Below are 21,563 nucleotides of genomic sequence, written 5' to 3' on the forward strand. Positions count from 1 at the left end.
ACAGATTATGTACTTATGGGCAGGGAGTGTGAAAAGGGTGAGTCCTATTATAAACACAAGGACTGAGTAGGATTGCTGTGATATAAAATGGTGGTTCCTCAAAGATGGAATGTGGAGAAGACAAAAAATGGTCCATTTTAAAATGACACATATGCTTGGATGAAGGAGAGTCAGTAAAGTCATCTTAAAACTCTGAGGGAGCGGGGACAGAGGGTGAGGTAATAACCGAATGAGGGACTAGATACAACATCCACAGTTTATGCTGAACTGCTCCTAGTGACAGCTCTGGTCTTCCTGGGGAAAACAAAGACACCATCTCTCAGAACATCCTTTCCTCACCTTGGTTGGCTCAGCTCAGAGAAATGCCAGGGCTTCCTTTTTGAGAATGGCAATTATCTCCCTGAGTCTAAGAAATCCCAACAAAGTGTGCGAAATGTGTGCTATTTGCATTGAGGAGGGTGGAGGAGATGGGAGCATGAAAGAAGCTTCTTTCCCTTCCTGTGCAGAAATTAGGAGATACAGCATAAAGAAATGCACTGCACAGAATATGTTTTTACACACCAAACTGTCCTTTACAATTTTCATTGATCAAATACAGTGACCTAGGACATGTTCTTAGTATCACCTTAAAATTTTAAACAATCTTCTGGCTGTACAAAATACTTTGTCTACAAATAAATCAATAAATTTGAATCATGAGCTAGAGCAAATTCTGGGCAAGTAATGAATAAAACTGTTTTAAATGAATATTCTTCAGCAGATTTCAGTCGAGTACTTTAAAGTCTTTCAACATGTATGAGTACATTTAGTACGGAAATGAAACAAATGTTTAAGTGATTACATAAGCTGGTCTCTTCTCCTCCATGTGGGGGAACAAGCTGTCTCAAGGGCACATGAGGCATCTGACTCCCCCAGACAACTCCAGTGAGGGCTGTTTCTTCTCTGGGCTCCAGAAACACACCCCAGAAAGGCCCTTGCACTGGGGAAAAGGAACTTATTTGAGATTTAATAATTTTATGGTCTTTTTAAAATATAACTCCTGTGTTGAGTTATTGTGGGCTTAATTTCTCATTGATGCCAACACCTTTGCTCCTTTGTAGATCTTGAGTTCATGGACACCTAGAAATTACTTCTTTCTGGGACCCTTTGAAATGGAAGCAATATTATTAATAATTCTTTGAATGTACATTTGTCTCATGAGAGGGCTTATGCAATTTTATAGGATATTCTGTGGAATGAATCCAGGAAAGGATAAGAACCACTGATTTAGAGGAAATCTGTTCTGAATAAGATATTTATGTAACACATTAGGGAAGATGCTTGAGTCCCCACTCTTTGATGCAGCAAATGAAAATGTGAGGAACCCATGCCCATATTTCCTCACAAGATAACACACCTCATCGGCTTTAATATTTCTCTATCCACCTTCAGAGTGTTGTGATCAGGAAATGGATATCTCCTTATCTGTATTTCCACTATGAGAAAATGAGCCCAACTATCAATAAAGAAATATAGAATTGTGACAATTTTCCAGTTTCCTAATGATATTTGCACATACTGTAGAAGGTTGTAGCTATTGAAGAGATTCCAGCTCTCATCTATCACAATAACTATACTGTAGTTTCCCCCTTCATTCAGAAGAATGGGAACTGATTAAGTTCACAGCCGCATTCTCCCTCTTCCCTAAAGGAGGGTGGGCAACTTAGGCTAGCCTCTGCTCGAAGAGTTGCCCGGAGCTGACGACATTGGAATTTTAGAGTGCTAGGCAATTTCTTCACTGGATATCTAGCATATGGTGTATGCTACTAGGTGTGAAATATTGAAATTTTAATGAGCAGTTTATAGTTGAGTTTCCAAGGACCCCAGGCATTTAGAGATGGTTGGTCTGTGAAATACCCATGAATCAAAATGACCCCAGGTAACTGAACATTACTCACTCTACAGATGCGTGTATTATACAGTCAAATAATGAAATGAAAGCGTCACAGAATGTTGATTGTATTTGACATGCAGTTCCTTGTAATTGTTGCTGAAATAAAGAAAGTGACATAAAGAATCTGTCACAGCTGCATTATAAATGTGGTTAGATATGGTATTTGGGAAGAAAATAATATGATATTATTCAAAAATGAGAGTGACTCCTGTAGACATAGTCTGAATGGCACTGCCTTGACTCTTCTGAACAAAAATACAGCTTTGGCCAAAGTACATAATAGCAACTGATTGGTTTCGTGGGTAAGAAATCGACAATCGTGGCCAACTAATAGACATGAAAATCTTAAAAGTTCACACTCTCAGAAATGTAATCAGATATAAGTTATGCCCTCCATCTTATCTACTCTATAAACAATTTCTGTATGCTAGGTGCTTAATTTGCACAGCATCAAAAAATATTTCCATGAGTATATTACAAATGAATGAAAAAAAGTGGTACACCCAGGACTAATAGATTTAATACACACACTACATTTTGATAACCATCTGTTAATTCTCTCTGGTCATACAATTCCTCAGCTAACTAGAATATGTAATTAACCAAGCCCTCCCAATTCCTAACCATGCTGTATAAACAAGCATTTATTTTATTTTTATACAAAGAAATTATTCTGTGGGAGTTAGTCTAGTGTTTCTTTCTTTTTTTTTAAAGATTTTATTTATTTGAGAGAGAGAATGAGAGAGAGAGAGAGAGCACATGAGAGGAGAGAGGGTTAGAGGGAGAAGCAGACTCCCTGCTGAGCAGGGAGCCCAATGCGGGACTTGATCCTCAAACTCCAGGATCATGACCTGAGCCAAAGGCAGTCGCTTAACCAACTGAGCCACCCAGGCACCCAAGTCTAGTGTTTCTATACCCGTCGATCACTTACAACCACTTCCAATGAAGAAGCAAGCTCCAGAGCCTTGATGAGACAGAAAATTAAAAGTCACATTAAAGAGTTTGGCTTCATAAACATAACTGACAATTTCTAGAGTCAATGAACTTAATCAAGGATAAAAATAAATGTTTAGGAGAGTTTAAGTACACTGAGGCTGATTAGTTGTTTTCCCTATTTGTTTTTCATGAGAAGGCTCAGAGGATGGCAGATAACACATTCTCTAATTTCAAGAACTGTTTGGTAATATCATAAGGCCAGTTTACATGACCCAAATTTATTCCCTCATAGTCTGGTTTTGATGACCTTTCATTATGATCATGATCATAATCATCATTATCATGAATGATTTTGGAAGCATTTTCTGCATGTGCATAAAGAATAATTGGTTACTTATTTCACCATTTTTCCTTAAAAGGCCTTTCTTCTTCTCCCCCTTTCTTTTGCTACTCTCTCTCCCCTGTCTCTTTCTCTCTTTCTCTTTCTTTCTCTCATTCATAATTAGAAGAATTCTTATATTATCCTAGACATGCAGATTTTCCGAGAGAAAGCTTGTCATCACTACCTCTATTTTTGCCTTTGTTACTTATTTGCTTTATTGATTTTCCTGTACTTTGATGTCCTAATCTCTAAAATGGAGATGATAATCTCTGATGCATGCCATGGTTGAGAGTAATGGATGATGTGCAAGGACCCTAGAATAGTCCGTAGTGGGTGCTCTCTTTTCTTCCTCTCCATTGAGGTGTTTTTGTGAGGTGCTTTATGCTCACCCTTTCATATCAAAGCCCTCCACTGCAGAACTTTACTCTGGGCAATGTCCCATATCTCAACATCTGCCTAATATCAAACTTTATCTGTCACTGATCCTGTTCTCTTAGGGCTCTGGTCACATATAAGAGATAGGGTCTATAGGGGTAAAACTAATATAAATCAGTAGCTGTTTGGACGTATAACTTTCATACTTAAGACATTTTAACACTCAACTTCAACAAGCTGTGTCTTACTCTAAAGAAATAAATTTGATGGGAGATGTTTCAGGTGACCTAGCAGGTCAAGATAATTTTGCTTTTATTGGGTCTTTCCATGCCCATTAAATGTGGGCACATATAAGCTATACATGTGCATTTTAAATTCTGTCCACTGTATGGTATGTGCACAACAACCAAAGAGAACTTTCTCTATTACTTCTCTTTGATTAAATAATTACATGATTAAATGAGTATTTCACATATCTTATTATTGGCTTCATGTGAATTTTTTAACAACTTAGGGCAAGCATTTATTTATGTGATATTTACTATTTAATATAATTTGCTTGTCTATCAGGAACTCACTAGTTTTTTGCAATGTAATTGAAGGAATTTTTCTTCTCTGTTTAAAATGTGCTATGTCACATCTAAGAAGATGGCGAAGGGACAGTGACTCAGAAAGACAGCTGGGTTAGGAGAATGATACAAAGTACAAATGCACAAATATGAAAATGCTTACAGAAATACAAAAGCCATGTTTTTTTTTTTTTTTTCCTGCTTAACTACACAGTTGGCCTGGGTTCTCTGGAACCTGATGGTAAGTGAGGCAGAGTAGTCCAATATAATCCCCTAAAAGAGAGGAGAAATAATAAAAGTAGATTTTTAAGTCTCTGCTTAAGGGTAAAAGCCAACAGAACATAAATCTCCTTAGCAATGCCCCTCCTCCCTCTGCTCACCTACTCCTTCTCTATTAGATCAAAATGTGTGATAATGAGACACAGATTTTTACCTTCCCAAATGTCAACTATTTGAGGATCTTTAAACTTGGAAACTGTTATCTTTTCCCTACACGAGCAGTTTTGGGAAGTATCCCTTCTACTGCTGTCCCAACAAAAGACATCCAACATAATGATGGTATTAGTTCCCAGAATGTGTGGTGGGAAAAACAGGTGGCAGGAACATAAATTTGGGATGTATTATAGAACCATTGAAAATATATAAAATAAAATCTGTTTCAAATTCTTTGCGCCAATTTAAAAATATAAAACTTTGTCTCAGATAGTAAATACAACATGAAAAGAACTATGAGTGCTATGTTATAAAGTGACCTACCGTTGCCTCATCTGAATTATCTGCCTGTGCCTGCACTGTTTGTTTTCATTACTTTGGTTTTGTTTGTCTAGATGTCCTAAATTTCAATCCAGCACCCTGTGTTTTACTTAACTTTTAGCCCTAAGGCCTAGTTAACATGACCCCACCTTAAATATTTAGGCAAGGGCGCCTGGGTGGCTCAGATGGTTAAGCGTCTACCTTCAGCTCAGGTCATGATCACAGAGTCCTGGGATCGGGTCCCGCATCGGGGTCCCTGCTCCTTGGGAGCCTGCTTCTCCCTCTGCCTCTCTCTCTCTCTCTCTCTCTCTCTCTCTCTCTGTCTCTCACGAATAAATGAATAAAATCTTTAAGAAAAATACTTAGGCAAATCACATATGGATTATTTTGAACACAAGTATTCTTTATTCCTAAGTTTGTGAGAAAAGAAAGTATTCAATAATTGATCTTGGATGTTTTCCCAGCAGATAAGGTACACTGTTTTTATTACATTGCTCAGCGTTTATGTAATAATTTTTGAAATATATAGATAGAAAACAGTTTGATCCAGTGTAACTGACATTTGACCAATGCCCACTGGCTCACCAGTATTGATTATTTACAGCTGGTATCCATTCTTCTTTGTCAGTATCCACACACAGGCTCAATTAAATTTTTTACTATATCTCCTGCTCATAGAGACTGGAAAATATGCAAGTGATTTTATTCTTTTTATATTTAAATAAATATGATGTTCCAAGTTTTCTGTAATTAACCTTTTCCCATATGACTATTCCCAGAAAATAAAAGTGTTAACTTTAACCTAATCTACAACAGTCTGCACACATTCAGACATTGTTGTCTTAAGGGATCCATGGCATTATAAATAGCATAAGCCTAAGAGGCACAGTGCAGCCAGTTAAGTGATATAAGAAAATGTAAATATGATAATAGGTAATTATATTTTTATCAGTTCCTATGAACTTTCCCAAATGTGCACAGTTTATTAACTAACGGGCTTGTTTCCTCTAATCAATGTCTATATCCATCCATGTATGTCACTGTTAAAGAGGTGCTTTTAATTTTTTCCCATCCTAGGAAAGTAGTATGTTCTAAATTACCTGTGATAATCTACATGATACTAAGGAAATTTTCCATATTAAAGGAAATAGCATTTTGTTTTTTTATTCTCCACAGGAACATTTGCATTTCACAGAATAAATGTTAGTTGAGCAAAGCCAAACACATGACTTTTATATTATTACTGTTATTATATTATATGCATATGTCTAGCACATGGATATCCATAATCAAAGATATTAGAGTATCTGTCCATCTCCTTCACTACAGTCTTTGAAAGGTCTGTTAATTATTGTATCTGCAGCACTCAACTCTCTGACAAGCTCATAGCAGGCTTGAGGTAAACACTTACTGGATGGATGAGTGAACAATTGAATGAATGAATGAACGAAGGGTTTTAGTTACTGAAGACTCACAATTTGCAGGGTTTGATTTGTGGTCTCTCTCTACAGATCTATTCAGAGCTGCCAATGTGGACACTGTTGTTAAATTAGTGGATTCCAACAGATGCTTGATGTTTAACCAGAATTTAACAATTTGAACAAAATCTATGACCGTAAAGGTGGTATATTTAAAAATGTACATTCATCCGTGTGGTTCAGTCAGTTAAGTGTCTGCCTTCGGCTCAGGTCATAATCTCAGGGTCCTGAAATACAGCCATGCTTTGGGCTCCCTGCTCAGCAGGGAACATGCTTCTCCCTCTCCCTCTTCCTGCCGCTCCCCCTGCTTGTGTTCTCTCTAACAAATAAATAAATAAAATCTTTAAAAAAATAAAAACAAGTAAATAAATAAAAAAATAAAATTGTATAATCTTCCAATCAATAAGAACAAAGACTTACTATGTCCTAATGAATCTTTAACATGATTTAAAAAATTAGATACTCAAAAAAATTCTCCAGGGCACAAAAGATTTGCATTGAATTTGCTCAAAGTTATTGTTAACATGACTGGCCAATTAACTAGTCCAAAGGCTTTAGAGCATCTTTTCATTCCTTAAATGCTGCATGGACCTCCTTAATTATATCATACAGTTGGATGCAGCAAGATGGAAGAGGGCTCAAAAAATAAATTTAAAAAAAGCACAAAGGAAGGACTGGCAGGAAACTACTAAAATTGCAGTACTAAAATTAATGTAAGCAACAAAGAAAGCAATTAGCAATGATTAAACTCAGGGGAAAATAATGATAAATAGCAGCCCTTCTTATTGGGTGAAATTTTTTGCATAATCCATATTTATAAACCTCTATCATATGTCACTGATTTGTTGAGGCTTAATACTCCTGTTTCCTCTCTTTTATTGCTCCTAACTATAATCATTTCTACCTTGTCAGAACCACTGCAGTCTTCCATTCCTCAGACCACTGAAAAGCAGTAGTAATGTGTCCTGAGACAGAACTTAACATACCACAGAGAAATGGCAATGGTTACCATGGTGAAGCTACACAACTGATCACTGGATCTACTTCCTAAGTAGTTTCTCAGGAGACAGTTCCGTGTTGCTGCTAAGACTGCATACATCCCTATAAACACAACTGGGTTAAACCCCAGCTCTGCCACTTACTAGCTGGAGATCTTGGCCAAATCACTTAAGTTGTAGAGACCTTCCTTGGTCTACTTGTCTATGAGATGAGACAAAACTATGTATTGCTTAGATTTTTTAAAAATAAAAGTTTAACAAATTTGGGAAGGGTGAATTGGTTAGTATTCAAGATTCTGCCTTGTGCTATTCTGGCCATTCTGAGAGATGTGTTAATAATTGGCCTGACACAGAACCGGAAGGTCCTTTGGAAAACCCTGGTGAGACTAACTTCTCACCTCAGTCAACAGGCTACAGTCATTACTCAAGCTTCCAAAGAGAAGGTCAGCAATGGTTTTTAGTGTTATAGAGGAACTAGACCCAAAAGATATCTATAAATTTCAAATTATATCTCTTTCCATCATATCACAATTGAATTGTCTAAACTAATTCTTTTGAGTTTGGTCTTCTCTCTGTTAATTGTTTCTGTCAACATTTTCCTTAAAGGGATCAACTTACTTTCATGTATATAAGGACTTTCTGAAAAAAATACATTAGGAGGTCAAGCATATTTTTAGAAAAAACAAATCCTGAGGCAAGTGGGGGCCAGTGCTGCCAGTAGCTTGAAATCATTATTAGTTAACTGAGAAATGAAAAACAGAATTTAGATTAAAAGAAAAACAACAAATGAGGGATGTTATATATTGAGTGTTGTGTGAAAATCAAATTCTTGATAGATGCAGAACACCATATTCTCACATTTGTAGGACCTTATGAATCCCAATTTATCTTTGACCCAGTCCCATATTAGTGAGGTCCAGCTTTGCACTGGTTGAGGAGGTCTCATTTGGTTGTTAGTATCTTTTTTTTTTTTTATTATTTTTTTAAAGATTTTATTTATTTATTTGACAGAGAGAGAGAGACAGCGAGAGCAGGAACACAAGCAGGGGGAGTGGGAGAGGGAGAAGCAGGCTTCCTGCAGAGCAAGGAGCCCGATGCGGGACTCGATCCCAGGACCCTGAGATCATGACCTGAGCCGAAGGCAGACGCTTAACGACTGAGCCACCCAGGCGCCCCTGGTTGTTAGTATCTTTTCTGTTCTTCTTATTTGGGTTCTTCTTAGTTTGGGATGACATTGTATCTACACTAATCAAGAACCTCTTACTTTGTACCATTTCATCTAAAGGAGATTTCCTTTTTTTTTTTTTTTTTTAAATTCTGCTTTCTTCCATGAAAAGCAGTATAACATGCATTTGAGGGCCTGGACCTTGATGTCAGAAATATCTGATTTGCATATTGGTTTTGCATATTGATATGGGATCTTGGGTAAATTGATTAAGCTGGCTTAGTCTCAGATTCTTCCCAGATTTACCTCCTATAATTAACATCTTCTGTCTTGAATCATCAGTTCTTGGATAATGGATTATTCACTTGTATAAAAATGTACCTTAATGCTTTCAACCTTCAAAAATTAACAAAAAAAAGAAAAAAAGAAAGGAAAAGAAATCTTCTCCCTTGATTTCACAACTCTCCTCCAGTCCCTTCTTCATTTCTCTGCTTCTCCTTATAGACCCTTGAAAAAGTTATTTGTACTTGTTTCCATTCCTTTACTCCCTACCTCTCTGTGTAGCATTCCAACTGGGCTTCTTGCCCCAGCTGTATGTAAACACTGCTTTTATCCTCCCAACCAATTCCCAACATTCCATCTTAGCTGATACCCCTCCACCCCTCTTTTCCCTTCTACAGGTCTTCTCATCTGTCTCTTGAAGTAATATCTATACACTGATGCCTCCAGAATCAGAATTCCACACTAAGCAAATTGTCTGCTCATCATTTTTGATAACATTTGTCATTTCAAACTTTGCATATCCAAATGGAATCTTTATTTTTAACCCTTGGAAACTTGAAGGCCTTCTCATTTCAATGTATGTTACCACCACTCACTTACTGGCCCCAGCAAAGTATAAAACAAAATAAAACAAACAAAATAAGTAATTCTTAATTCCTCTCTTTATATTTTCCCCATATCTGATCTCTCTGATGGAATTTAGTCTGGTGGACTTTTACTTCCAAAATACATATCCATATTATCTCCACTTAGGTCCACTACCATGACCCTGTCCATGCTACCAGCTATATCCTAATAAATTCTGTAAACACTCCCTGAATTGGTTTTCTTTTTTTTCTCTTTAAATTTTTTATTGTTATGTTAATCACCATATATTACATCATTAGATTTTGATGTAGTGTTCCATGATTCATTGTTTGTGCATAACACCCAGTGCTCCATGCAGAACGTGCCCTTAATTTGTTTTCTTGCATCCACTCTTGCCCTTCTACGGCCCATTCTCTACCGAACAAACAGATTTTTCTTTAAAGCAATGGCATAGTCTGAATGTTTGTGCCCTTCCAAAATTATTATGTTAAAATCCTAGTCCTCAAAGGGGCTGATATCAGTAGGTGGGGCCTTTGGGAGGTGATTAGGTCATGAACCTGCCACCCTCATAAATGGGATTAGTACTTTTATATTTTATTTTTTTTAAGATTTTATTTATTTATTTATCAGAGAGAGAGAGAGAGAGAGCACAAGCAGGGGGAGTGGCAGGCAGAAAGAGAAGCAGACTCCTCGCTGAGCAGGGAGCCTGATGCAGGAATCAATCCCAGGAACCTGGGATCATGACCTGAGCTGAAAGCAGCTGCTTAAACAGACTGAGCCACACAGGTGCCCCAAGGGATTAGCACTTTTATAAAAGATATCCCACAGAGCTCCCTAGTCCCTTCTGCCATGTGAGGGTACAACTAGAAGTCTGCAACCTGAAAGAGAGTCTTTACCCAACCATGCCAGAGCTATGATATTGGACTTCCAGCTTCTGGAACCGTAAGAAATAAATTTCTGTTGTTTATAAGCTACCTAGTCTGTGATATTTTGATATGGCAGCTTGAATGGACTAAAACAAGCAGTGGTCATATCATGTCCATCTCCTTCCTAAAATCCACCAGTGACCTTCCACAGTAATTGGAATATGGTCTAAATTTATTGCCACTGCCTAGAAGGCCCTATTGGGTCTATATATTATCTCTCCCTTCAAATTCTCCTTGATCTATTTTCTTTAGACACCTTTCAGAGACACTGGTCTTTTTTTAGTCTGTAGAACTGCATTGTCCAGTATGGTAGCTATTAGTCATAAGCAATCACTGATCACTTAAAGTATTTTAATTTTTACTGTATTCTAATCTAATTTGTTCTATAAGTGTAAAATAGATCCCACATTCCAAAGACAATATACAAATTAATGTAAAATATCTCATTAATTTTTTCATCTATAACACATACAAAAATTATTATTTAGATATATTAGGTAAAATAAAGCAAAATTAGATATTAATGTAATTTAATCACTTTATTTTTTGTTTTTTAAATGTGACTCCTAGAAACTTTTAAATTTTTTATGTCTGCGATTATATTTCTAGTATATGGCATATTTCTACAACAAACTAAACCTACTTCCATTTGAGTAACTTTTATTTTTTCTTCTTATTTCTTCTCTTTTGACTATTCTCCCACCATATTTTCACTTGATTGTTTTATCACCTATCAGATCTCAGTTCTAATTACTACTCCTCAAAGTTCTGTTCTTGGACATCCTAAATAAATTCTACCAGCTTCTTGGCTTCACCTTATTTACTCTTTACAATACTTCTTATTTCATTTAATTATTTTCCCTTATAATTCTTTGAAATAATAATTATTATTATTATCACATGGAAATTAATTGAAGAGAGACACATTGTCTCTACTGTTATTTTCTATGTCCTAGGATCCTATCATAGTGACTGACAAATGGTAGACATTCAATTTATATTCGTTGGCTGATTGAAATACTAATTTATTTACTGGTTGACTATCTACAATGTTATTCTTTTAAATTCCATTTTTACCCACTCCAAATCTAGCAGTTTCCTGAAATTGGAGAAAGCCATTCCAGTTGGGGTGGTGGTAGAGAGTGTGTGAATAGAGGTATGGAAAAAATAAACTAAGATATTCGTGTTTTTCACCTTAATGAGCATGAGTCTGGCTTCATTTCTTATTGCCATGAGGGAACACAGGCAGGAGTTTCCTTGGATTTTTAATTTTCATAGATATTTTGCATAATCTTGGGTACATATTAATCATTCAATAAATTCAGGTTGATTATTTTTCATGAGCCTCAAGGAGCAGATGCAGCTATTCTTTAATTGAAACTGATTCAGTTAGAGCACATATAGATTCAGCTGTAGTCAGTTGCTCTACAAAGATTCCCATGGAAACCCACAGAAAGGGAGGCAAAAGAAGAAACAAAGATATTAAATCATTTTTGGCTTGCCACATGATATCCATTTGAATGCCTTACTTTCTTGTTCTTCATGAGAAATAGATATTTATCTTTTCTCGTTAACATTTTGATCAATATTATATTTCCAATGCTAAAGCCCTAAAAGTACAGTAGAGACAGAAATATAGTGCAGAGGCTGATAAATGTATAGATACCTCTGCTGGAGTCCTCCTTTCCACAGAAATAATTTTTTTTCCTTGTTTGGTGCTGGCAATTTGATAGGAAGAAGTTTATTTTTTCTTTGGTTGCTTTCTGGAGTGAAAGAAACTAGTTCTTACCTTATGCAGAAGATATAGAGATGTACTTCCAGATTTTCCTTCAAGAAAGGACATGCTAGCTTCTAGGAGTGTGGTTAATCCAATAGCCTTTAGTCATTAGCTCCTTCAAGGTCAGTCTCAACTTTCAAGCTGAGGTAACACTTCTTGGAATGGCTGTCAACCAGTGATTGAACAAGGTAGTGGTCCAAGAGCCTAGGCATCTGCACCAAAGATGGCATTCCTCTAACAGACAACCTTTATTCTGGAGCTCCCTGTTGGGTGGATAGAGCCTTTGTCAGATCTAGTCATTCCTTCTTCCTCCCTTTATTCCCCACTGGTGTTACTTCCCAATAAAGAGTTACACAGCTAACTGACTCAATGTCTGCTTCCTGGAGAGCTCAAACTGTAATATAGTGTGTTGTCTGTAGTGGACGTTCTAACACTTGATCTGTAGTTGCCACCCAGTATTGTCTACCAATAAATCATTTAGAAAGAACAACAATAACAAAAATAGTTAACACATTTTTCCCTCCCTCTGCTTCCCATTCTCCTTCCCTTTCATCCCTACTTTCTTCCTTTCTCCTTTCCTTTCTCCTTCATTTCTTCAAAAAAATATTTACTTGACACTCAGGCCCAAGATATATAATGGTAAACAAGATTACAATAGATGTCTACTCACTGAAGCTCAGGTATTATAAAGAAGCCTTGGAAATGGGTTGTTCCTTATTTGGATTTCAATTCATGTGCTACTTAAATCTGGTACCTTAGATTTGTTATGTCCACATGCCTGCCTGAGGATAAGAATCACATATATATATATATATATATATAATGTCTTGATTTGTTAAGTTGGAGAAATCTGGAAGTCTGGGGGGAAATGTTTTTGGTAATTTTTATGGATTTGTGAATTGTTAGAAGAAGCTTTGTAGTCTAGACACCCACTATTACTTTGACATAGCACATTGTCATTGTAGCTCCAGTCCCTCTGTGTGGTTAAAAAAAAAAGTTCCTCAATGTGAGAACATAAACATCTAAACTGATGAAATATTTCCTCTTACAGATATGCATGCATACAGCAAAAGAACAATATTCTAATGTGCTATATTTACAAAAATTCCAGAAAACAAATTAATTCTTTCTAGAAATGCATTTGCTCATTCAGTTGTGAACTTTAAGTATAATAGAACTTTGCAGAAGTAAAGCAGCTGCAGCTGAATTTTGTTTCTTAGAAAGGGAAGTTGGAAAGAAAAAATTGGTTGGATGTTTTAAGTTGTTGTTGATTTCCCTAGGAGTTAAAGTAGGTCAAGGAAACACATACACACACACACGCACATGCACTCAGACACACACACACACCACTCACAAATACACAAGGGATCAGGCTGTCTCTTTCATAAGAAATTTCAAGTATAGGCACTGCAGTTATGTACTGAGAAGGTAAATTGGGCTTGTTGCTAGCAGCAATAAAAGAGCAACTATATAAGCAAGCCTGCTTTCCAGCAGCAGCTGAAAGATTTCTTTGAGAATGATTAGACATGGCACTTGGCAAAGTAAACATTACAATTAGGTATGTTTTCCACAAAATAAAAACAATTCCCCCAAGGTTCCTTGTGTGTGTGTGTGTGTGTGTGTGTGTGTGTGTGTGTGTACCCTAAACTCATTCTGATGCACAGGAACATCCACTTTGTGGCACTTATTTTCATCAATAATTGAGGACTGAGGGATGTGGATGCTGCCCAGCAAAGATAGCTGAGGTGTTTTGGAAGACCTGAACAAATGAAAGGAAGTGGTGATAACTTTTTGTTCTTGTTTTTAGGAGATGGTTGCATTTGGGTAGATGTCTCCTTCCCTCCAAGCCATAGGATTCAAATTTTAGTCAAACTATGATTTCAAAATTATGAAACGTTTTTAACTTGCAAAAACTACATATCTTATTTGTAGCAATATGTATAAAGCCTGAGTCGTTGAACTATATATATTGAACAAATATTTCTTTTTTTCTGTGGAAAGTGAACTTCCTCTCAATTCTGTCTCTGCCCCCATAATCCTCTTGACATATAAGGGGTTGAAAACATCACACAGATCAATATCACCAACAAAAATACTTTCTGTGCAAAGAGGAGCAGTCTTATATTGTTGACACAAAGAAATATAGTATGTAAACACAAAGGACTTAGAATCCAATTACTTATAAATTAATTTTAATATTAAAATGTTTTAATATATAAATTTACAAATGCCATATGCAAATTTCTAAATAATTTCACTGCAGCCATTAGGTTGAAGTTGGAATTAGTCTCTTCCACAGTAACCTCAGAAAATTAGTGATCTTTGTCCCTTCCCTCCATGAAAACCTCTCCACAAATACCTCTTTTATATGAAAGCAACATTTAGTAAGTGGTTATTATATGCCATTGTGGTGGGGAGATGTAACAGGGAGAGATATTAGTTTAGAAGTACACACTTGTATTTTTGCATATTTCAAAGTCAGAAGGTAAGGCAATAAGGCTAGATAGAAAAATTAACATGAAGGTTGGAAAGAAATCTTTGGGTAGTCACAAAATTTTTTTTCAGGGAATTTGAAATCTTGTCTCTAAGTGAATATACATGTTCACTTATTGGGAAGAAAAATACATCATATTTTAATGAGGCCAGTTTTTAGGAAGTCCCTCTGCTTACTGAAGGAAAAGTGACACAAACTTTCACAAAGAAGCTTAACACCAATTAATATTCTTAAAACAGTATATAATTTAGTGGTTAAACAATCTCTGAAGTCAGATTGGCTGAATTTGAATCTCTGGTCTGACATATACTAGCTATGTGAGCTTGAGCAACATATTCAATCTTTCTGTTCTTTAGTTTCTTACTTCATTTGTTCAAATGAGAACAATAGTATTCATGGAGCTATTTGGGTGTTGTTTTATGGCACAGTAAGCATTCAGTGGATGTTATTGTATAAAGGGATCCTTTGAGGAAATTCCTCAGTCCTCTGCCTGCAGAGGGCGTTTTTATGTTTGTAACGAGTTTTCTTGCTCTTATTTTACAAGGAAAAGTTAGTGTGAATAAGACTTGGGGAAGTACACACAGAGAAATTGTGTGTATTTTAAAACTAGAAATTAGTACTGGACTATCCAACTTAGAGTTATAAAGAAACACATGTCAGATTAAGCTCAGTGAAGAAGTGGGTCACTGAATCTCAATACCCAACTGGGCATGGCAAAGATGGAGAAAGCAAGAGAATGTCAGTGGCACAGGACGTAGTAGGCATTTGTAGAAAAGTTACAAACTCTTAAAGAGTGTTGAGGTATAGCAGACAATGCAGTGGGGACACTGAAAAGTATGCAGCTAACATTTTTGTTTTTAAAAGAGAGAAAGCCTTAAAAATGGCAATAATATGAATAATAGAATTTATAGGCCATGGTCAGTATTTTAACTACAACCAGAACTGCCAACTTTATTTCAGATATGAATTTCATTATTGGAACTCGTTAGTCCTATTAGAAAACCTTAGGTCTAGAAGAAGGAAGAACTGTGTTAATGGTTCTTGATGAGGAGAAGGTGAGAAAATTCAGTAAGCTATTAACAACAAATAACTTTAACCTTAGCTGAATTATCATAGTAAGTAACTTCTTTCCCTATAGGTTCAACCTTCTCTTTATTTTTGTAAGAAAGTAAGAAGCAGCTCCTCCGTGGTTTAGTGGGAAGATCTTCTCATCAAGACATCATGCTTTTCCAGCTAGAAAATGATGAGGTTATGGAATACAACTGAACTTCTTGATATATAGTATAATCCCTGGGCAAAAAAAAAAAAAAAATGAAGTTGCCTGCACATTTACTGCCTTTATAAGGCACAGAAAAGCCAAGTGGGTGAGTCTGGATTACTTACCCGGACAGAGCAAGACCCTTTTAACCCTTTTGCCTAATGATATATAAACCATCTTCCAAGCCTAATATGGCCTAAATCTACTCCTTGAGGCATTCTTTGATATATACAGCACAGGGCATTATGGAAGCAGCACAGGATTTGGATCTCTAAAGGCCTCAGCTGGAACTCCAGTACTTATAAGCCATGTGAATTTGAGCCATTAACCCCTTGGAGGCTAATTGTCTTCATCTCTAAAATATGAATAATACTAATCTTGCAGAGTTGTTAAGAGGATCAAATAAGACTGTTTTGAAGTTCCTGGTTTATAACATTTATTCAAAAATTGATAGCTGCTATTTGTAGCATAGCTTTATTTTTCAGCTATTATATTCTAGGCACAGATTGCCCGTACCTGGGAAGGGCAAATAAGGGCAGGCATGTTGCTTTGGGGTGAAAGAAGGAGGAATGAGAAAGTTTATACTAGGAATGGCTCAATCAAGTTGACCCCAGACAATGGGACTCATGAGGGAATTTGAAACTTTGAATGTGAGGTGAATATATTTATTCAAATTGTTAATCCAACAAATACTCATTAAGCGAGAACCTTGTAGCAGACGAGTGAAGCATTTTGAAATGGTGGTGGTAGCATCAGTGGGTTGGTGGTCCTGGTGAGATGTAAGGATTTGGGGAGGCAGGATTCTAGAGTGAGTAAACAGGAAGTATTGCAAGTCGAGACCAAAGCATGACTTCTTTGAAATTGAGCCTATGGAGGAGGGACTGTAGTTTTTGGAAACAGTAAGGCCTAGAGTAGGGTCAGCAACTTTGCTTAAAGGGTCAGATAGTACATATTTTAAACTTTGTGGGCCAACAAGATATAATGTTGGTACTTACATAACCATATTAAATATAACTATTTAAAAAGGTAAATTCTATCAGCTCGTGGGCTTTACAAAACTAGGTGCCTGCTAGATTTGGCCCATGGGTCGTACTTTGCTGACCCCTGGTTTCAAATATGATTATGTGACTGTATGTTTGCGGTAGGGTGAAGATCAGATGGATGAAAGAGGAGAATTCAAGGATCTGAGATTCCAGGGCGTTTGAGACAGGGGTAAATCATCCTTTCCTAATAGGGATTCTGGGGGAGGCCAGTGGACCCAGTGATATCTGGCCAGGGACAGTTTATTGGCATGAATGCCAGTTACCCCAACCTGATAAGGAGGTTGGAGAATGGGAACTGTCAGTCAGAGAAGAGACCTGGAACAGAACCCAAGAAGGACTGAAGGAACAGGGGCTGGAGGTGTGGGTTATGCACTGAATCTCCCTAGCAGATGAGTTTCACTCTATGGGAAGACCCAAGGTAATGCTTCCTCCCATGGTGGGCTATAATATGTTCCCTAAGACAGAACATGAAAAAGTCCACCTGCACTACGAGAGTAAAGGATTTGGTTGAACTACGGAAGAGGAGTAAATATAAATTAGAAGTGTTCCTCATCTTCAGTACTCTCTTCATCAGGTTTTTCTTCATGTAGACTGGGTGCAAATTAGGAGTCCAGTGACTATTCTTTGCCTTTGTCCATCACGTTTTGGAACAAAAATATGATGGAAGATTGAGTTTTTCTGTACTTCTATCTCCCATCTTCCCTAAGGGCTTCCTTACTCCTGGGTGTGGTAGAGAAATCCCTTGCTAATTGCAGTGAGTCTCCCGGTACAATCTCCATGATCCATGGATAATCTTCACCACTGTTCTTGCACGTGACTCAGGGCTGCTCCACTGTAGCACTCCTTCAGCCCTAAGTGGGAGCTGGCCATCGGTCAGGAGTGCAGGAGGCTGCTTTAGCCTCTGTCACAGTCTGGAACAGGATGCCTCAGCCTCAGCACGCAGTGTGGCGTCTCTTAAAATGTGCCACATGGCCTCTCTTCTTTTGCCCACCCCCAGCCAAGCCCTCCAATGTGTTCGTCTCTCCTCGTAACAGTGCAGATGTGGTTCCTGTCACTGTGTCAAATCCTTTAGACTTGGTGATTTTTTTTTTTTTTTCCTATTATATCAACTGCTGGAAACAAGTAGCTTGCTTTTCTTGCTAGGGGTGCAGCTCTTTCCTTAGGCGTTGCTTCTTTCCAGTGAGCACGCACCTAGCATTACAACTATTCTCATCTTGTTTTTCCCCAGAAAGGAGATGTTCTTATCAGTGAAACATACCCCAATGTCTGGCCCTCCAGACCTGAACTGGAAGTCAAAAGTAGAGCTTGGGAGGGGGGGTAAAAAGAGTCGTGTTTAGATAAGAGTAGAGTTTTCACTACATAATGGTTTGGGGAAGAGGTGATCTATTTTTTTGCATAGAAGTGTATTCATTTAAAAAATAAGAAGTATAATAGAAAACCACCTCAAATAAAAATTGCTATTTTTGTGGTGTTAAAACATAGACCTGTGTGTGTATGTATATTCCTAAAATAGCTTAGCTACTTTATTAAATCAAAGAATGTAAGTGAAAGACTGACACAGCTTTTTTAGCCACTTAACAATACCTGGGAAATATTTGAAAAGTCATATCACAGAGGGAGCTTTCTAAACTCTATCCCTAAATTGAATATTGAGCCCTATTATGAAGACAAGTGAGTTACGTGTATTTGGTTAGTCATTATTGCATTTGCAAACAAAGGAGAATCTACTTCTTTTAAAAAAAAATATTTATTTATTGAGACAGAGAGCACGAGCAAGAGGAGGGGCAGAGGGAGAGGCAGGCTCCCCGCGGAGCAGGGAGCCCGGTGTGGGACTCGATCCCAGAACCCCGGGATCACGACCTGAGCCAAAGGCAGACGCTTAACTGACTGAGCCACCCAGGAGCCCCAAGGATCTACTTCTTATTTTCTCTTTACTGTGACCCTTTTGAAGGAAAAAAAAGTACAAGTTTATAAAGTAGATCCCAAAGTCATCTTCAAAAAATGTTCTGACACAGAAAACAACACAACCTTTCTCAAGGTACAGTCTCCTTCATCTCATAGCAGATTTACAGTAGCATCATTTCTTTGACTCTTTATAGCCAGCATTCTTGTTTGTCTTAGGGGAGATCTGTCTGAGCCTCCATTTTGGAAATAGATCTGGTTTTAGAGAGTTGAGGAATCCTTTGATATGTCTTTGCATATTGCAGTCCCAATAAATGTTGATTTTAGGACAAGAAAATGAATGATGAATAAACGATGGAAACCATGGTGTTGATATATTACTATGTAAGAATATAAACAGCAGTCCAGAAAAGTGTGCTGATTTCTAATAAGAGAAAATGATTGTGCCAGAATTGACCTACTTAAAAGAGGATTTTACCCCATAGTCAATCAATGCTCCGTGTAATTTTCCCATATATAGTGCTCAAGAAGATAAATGGCATAAATAGTTCCTTACTAGTAGCCCACAATAAAATAAATCCACCTATTTTAGTTTAGTTTAGTTTAGTTTTGTTTGTTTGCTTGTGAAAGGGCTCAGTGTTAGTATTTAAAAACCATGTAGAAGAAAGAGGAAGCCAGTGGCTTAACCAGAGGTTTAGCTCCTTACCAGCCAATTTAATCAGAGAAACAAAACCTGGTATCCCCAGAAACATACACTTTGACATATTTGTTTCATTTATTTATATATTTATTTTCTGCATATAATTTTATTTTTGGAGGATTAATTCAATTTGCCAGCTCCAACAGGTCACAGGGAACTAACACCCAGGCTCACCGAAAGCATGCATTTTATTCCAGAGAACATAGCTGTCATTGACTCACCCAAAACTCCTTTTTAATTTGTTCACAATGAGAAAGACAAATTGAACTTCAGGGTTTTTTACTTGATCACATTCAGGGAAAAAAATACTGGTATTTAATCTGCAGGGAGATTAATGATTCAGAATTCATTATCTTTTTTAGAATATTGAAGATATTGTATGTAGCTTTCAACCTACAGATTACCTCATATTTTAAGACTTTATTGAGCCAGACTCTGTCCAGCATCCTGGTTCCTCAACCACAGTAAGATAGGAGAATTCATATATTCTCCAGGTCCCCGGGGAACCATAATGTGATCGTCTGTCGATGGCTGGGCTCACAAAGCTCAAGGCAAAAGACACATTTGGCAATTGCAGGCAGGTCCCAACTACCAAGCAGATTCTGCTCCAAAACCTGTTTATTTATTTATTCAGAGTCAGTTATTTGGAACCCAAATACATCATTTTGTATAAACCATATAACAAAAGGCAGTTTGGCTTTCAGGGAAACCCATACGATCCAATCATCATATAATTCAGTGTAAGTGCTTACTGCTACAGTGGACTATAGGATTTACAACTTTCCTTAGATACTTGCTACATATTGGGCAGTGAGATTATCCCATTCTAACTGAATAGGGATATCTCTGACCTGAGGATGTTTCCCATGCTCTAAATCCTTTGGGATGACTCGTTTTCTCTTCTAGTACAAGCTGATATTCATATGTAAAGATATATTTAAGATGACTATTCCCAAATTGGCAAATATCTGCATCTGATTAATTAGATCAATGTAGCAAACACATTTGCATAATTCTGGGCACAAAGTGAGTTTATTTGGCTTGAAAAGATCTAATTTGGCTTATTGCATAGCCAAGTTCTTAACGGCTTCCTATGTTTGTACTTGGTAGATTTAGCAATTGGAATAAACAGTTCCGCCTAAAGTGTTGTTTAGCAGTTTATGTGTCTTTAAATCAACCACAATAGGAGTAGTCACCTAATAGGATGAAAGAAGTAACTTTTATTCTTATCTATCATGAAGTATTAGCTACTGCAGAAAGCTGAGCTCATTCATTTTTGACTCTTTAATTTTCCCATTGAAAAATACATCAACTTAATTCTGACACAGCATGAATTTCCATTTATTCAGTTTTAAGAAAAAGTCCAGAAATCTTTCTTATTTCTTATTTATGGTATCCATTCTGCAAGCTGTTCTCATTCCCATATTCCTTACTGGCCATTAAATGCTCTGTTTCTCAGTGTTCTTTCCAAAATACCTCTCTCTCTCACTAAATTATTAAACAATTCCCATAGAAACCTCTTCCCTTAAGTTAGGATAGCCAAAAAGGAGCAGTATTCAGCATATTAAAGCACAGAATTCTTTGTTCTTCTTTGCCAAATGGTTTATTAATATGTTTCACTTAGTATAATATGGAAATACATCCAAAATTGTGAATTTGGAAGGATCTTTTCTTGGAACAAAACTGTAGAATAAGCCATTTTCTATTATTCGGGGGCTATATTTATTTACTTACTAAAAATTTTATAAATCTATTAAATGAGCATTTATGTGTATATTTTTAACCCACCAAATGATTATATTTCTATTGCTGTTAATTAGATAATTTATGACCTTGACATAGTAAATTGCTAAAATTAATAATAAGATGTATTTAAGAAATTTCTATAGTAAGTAAGGAGAATATATTTTGAAAAAAAATGACTGGGAAGAAAGTTTAAAATTATTACTCAAATAGTCTATAACCTACAGTAACAACTTAAATTTCACCTCCTTCATTTTGATT

The sequence above is a fragment of the Eumetopias jubatus genome, unplaced genomic scaffold, assembly GCF_037043125.1.
Source record: "Eumetopias jubatus isolate StellerSeaLion01/CBP00866 unplaced genomic scaffold, mEumJub1_p1.0 scaffold_6, whole genome shotgun sequence".
Classification (NCBI taxonomy): domain Eukaryota; kingdom Metazoa; phylum Chordata; class Mammalia; order Carnivora; family Otariidae; genus Eumetopias; species Eumetopias jubatus.